Genomic DNA, 3,821 nt, shown 5'->3' on the forward strand with positions numbered 1-3,821 from the left:
CCTGACAGGCCCCAGTGTGTGATGTTCCCCGCCCTGTGTCCAAGTGATCTCATTGTTCAATTCCCACCTATGAGTGAGAACATGTGGTATTTGGTTTTCTGTCCTTGTGATAGTTTGCTGAGAATGATGGTTTCCAGCTTCATCCATGCACCTGCAAAGGGCATGAACTCATCTTTTTTTTTTTTATGGCTGCATAGTATTCCATGGTGTATATGTGCCATATTTTCTTAATCCAGTCTATCATTGATGGACATTTGGGTTGGTTCCAAGTCTTTGCTATTGTAAATAGTGCCACAATAAACATACATGTGCATGTGTCCTTACAGTAGCATGATTTATAATCCTTTGGGTATATACCCAGTAATGGGATTGCTGGGTCAAAAGGTAACTACCTTAAGGAATTGCCACACTGTCTTCCACAATGGTTGAACTATTTTACACTCCCACCAACAGTGTAAAAGCGTTCCTATCTCTCCACATCCTCTCCAGAATCTGTTGTTTCCTGACTTTTTAATGATTGCCAGTCTTACTGGTGTGAGATGATATCTCATTGTGATTTTGATTTGCATTTCTCTGATGGCCAGTGATGATGAGCATTTTTTCATGCATCTGTTGGCTGCATAGATGTCTTCTTTAGAGAAGTGTCTGTTCATATCCTTTGCCCACTTTTTGACGGGGTTGTTTGTTTTTGTCTTGTAAATTTGTTTAAGTTCTTTGTAGATTCTGGATATTAGCCCTTTGTCATATGAGTACATTGCAAAAATTTTCTCCCATTCTGTAGGTTGCCTGTTCACTCTGATGGTAGTTTCTTTTGCTGTGTGGAAGCTTTTTAGTTTAATTAGATCCTATTTGTCTATTTTGGCTTTTGTTGCCATTGCTTTTGGTGTTTTAGTCATGAAGTCTTTGCCCATGCCTATGTGCTGAATGGTATTGCCCAGGTTTTCTTCTAGGGTTTTTATGGTTTTAGGTCTAACATGTAAGCCTTTAATCCATCTTGAATTAATTTTTGTATAAGGTGTAAGGAAGGGATCCAGTTTCAGCTTTCTACATATGGCTAGCCTGCTTTCCAGCACTATTTATTAAATAGGGAATCCTTTCCCCGTTTCTTGTTTTTGTCAGGTTTGTCAAAGATCAGATCGTTGTAGATGTGTAGTGTTATTTCTGAGGCTTCTGTTCTGTTCCATTGGTCTATGTATCTGTTTTGGTACCAGTACCATGCTGTTTTGGTTACTGTAGCCTTGTAGTATAGTTTGAAGTCAGGTAGCGTGATGCCTCCTGCTTTGTTCTTTTTGCTTAGGACTGTCTTGGCTATATGGGCTCTTTTTTGGTTCCATATGAACTTTAAAGTAGTTTTTTCCAATTCTGTGAAGAAAGTCATTGGTAGCTTGATGGGGATGGCATTGAATCTATAAATTACTTTGGGCAATATGGCCATTTTCATGATATTGATTCTTCCTATCCATGAGCATGGAATATTCTTCCATTTGTTTGTGTCCTGTTTTATTTTGTTGAGCAGTGGTTTGTAGTTCTCCTTAAAGAGGTCCTTCACATCCCTTGTAAGTTGGATTCCTAGGTATTTCATTCTCTTTGTAGCAATTGTGAATGGGAGTTCACTCATGATATGGCTCTCTGTTTGTCTGTTAATGGTGTATAGGAATGCTTGTGATTGCTTATCAGCTTAAGGAGATTTTGGGCTGAGACGATGGAGTTTTCTAAATATACAATCATGTCATCTGCAAACAGGGACAATTTGACTTCCTCATTTCCTAATTGAATACCCTTTATTTCTTTCTCCTGCCTGATTGCCCTGGCCAGAACTTCCAACACTATGTTGAATAGGAGTGGTGAGAGAGGGCATCCTTGTCTTGTGCCAGTTTTCAAAGGGAATGCTTCCAGTTTTTGCCCATTCATGTGCCCATGATATTGGCTGGGGGTTAGTCATAAATAGCTCTTATTATTTGAGATACGTTCCATCAATACCTAGTTTATTGAGAGTTTTTAGCATGAAGGCTGTTGAATTTTGTCAAAGGCCTTTTCTGCATCTATTGAGATAATCATGTGGTTTTTGTTGTTGGTTCTGTTTATGTGATGGATTATGTTTATTGATTTGTGTATATGAACCAGCCTTGCATCCCAGGGATGAAGTCAACTTGATCATGGTGGATAAGCTTTTTGATGTGTTGCTGGATTTGGTTTGCCAGTATTTTATTGAGGATTTTCCCATCAATGTTTCATCAGGGATATTGACCTAAAATTGTCTTTTTTTGTTGCGTCTCTGCCAGGCTTTAGTATCAAGATGATGCTGGCCTCATAAAATGAGTTAGGGAGGATTCCCTCTTTTTCTATTGATTGGAGTAGTTTCAGAAGTAATGGTACCAGCTCGTCTTTGTATCTCTGGTAGAATTTGGCTGTGAATCCATCTGGTCCTGGACTTTTTTGGGTTGGTAGGCTATTAATTATTGCCTCAATTTCAGAGAGGCTACATGACTTTCAAGGCTAGACCATAAAAGGTGATATGACTTCCTCCTGGTGTTCTCTTGGGAATCTTGACCTTGGAAACCAGCCTCCGTGGAGTAAGGAAGCCCTGGCCACATGGAGGGGCCATGTGTGGTGTCCTGGCTAAAAACCCCAGCTAAGGTCTCAGCCCACAATCAGCATCGATTCCCAGACATGTGAGTGAGCAATCTCTTAGGTAATGTCAGCCCCCAGACTTCGCATCACCTCAGCTGATGCTGAGCAAAGCAGAAATCTACTATCCCCTCCCAGCCCCATGCAATTGGAAGTTTTTTGAGCAAAATAAACGTTGTCATTGTTTTAGCTACTAAGTTCTGGCATCTTTGTTATGCAGCCAGCGTGACTGGGACTCCCCTCTCTATGCCAGCTACTGGATAACTAGACTGTGGGGAAATGGGGTGGTGAGTAGGCTATTCCCTGCATCTAAGGAGATCAGAATGGATTCACTACAACTTAAGTACACTTGTGACGGCCAGGTGCAGTGGCTCACGCCTATAGTCCCAGCACATCGGAGCATTGCTTGAGGCCAGGAGTTTGAGGCTGCAGTGAGCTATCATCACACCACTTTACTCCAGCCCGAGCAACAGAGTGAGACCCTGTCTCAAACAACAAATAAATAAATACACTTTCAGGACAAAGTAACAAATGTCAGAAACCATGGTTGTTTATTTTTGTTTTAATTTTAAATTCTGCAAAATTTTACAAGGCCCCTTGTAAGGGGGCAAGACAAAGCAAGACAGAGTTGAAGACAAAGCAAGACAGAGCACATGGTTCCCTATGTCTCTTGCCTGTGTCACTATATTCTTTAAAAGAAAATGACCCTAGTCCTTGCCTTTTTTCTCACATAACATCTGATGAGCTTAGTGATTATGCCTCTGTCATCTATAACCAGATATACTCTTGCACCCAAACTCTGATGTGACTGCACGTAGTGCACCCTCACCACCTGGATATAAGCCGTGCACAGAATCACTGTGCAGAAATGGCCTGACAGAGCCTTTCAAAAGGGCTGCTCCCAGCTACAGGCCTCAGTCTATAGTCCTCAGTAAGGCTTCTATATAAAACTGACTTTAATTCTCTAAAAGCTTGACTTTTTTTTAAGTAGATACACTTAAAAATAATATAAAAGAGTGAGTGACTCCACGTTCCCCAGTGCCTTAATATTTGTTCCAGTTTCCATCCGGACACTTTAGATAGCCCTGAGCTCGCTGGTGGGCTCTCCCGAAAGGTAGAGGGAGGGATGGTGATGGTTTCAACCTGGCTCACCCAGCCCACGAGGAGGAATTGGTTAGTGATGTGGGGTGACA

The sequence above is a fragment of the Macaca nemestrina genome, chromosome 2 (assembly GCF_043159975.1).
Source record: "Macaca nemestrina isolate mMacNem1 chromosome 2, mMacNem.hap1, whole genome shotgun sequence".
NCBI classification, from domain to species: domain Eukaryota; kingdom Metazoa; phylum Chordata; class Mammalia; order Primates; family Cercopithecidae; genus Macaca; species Macaca nemestrina.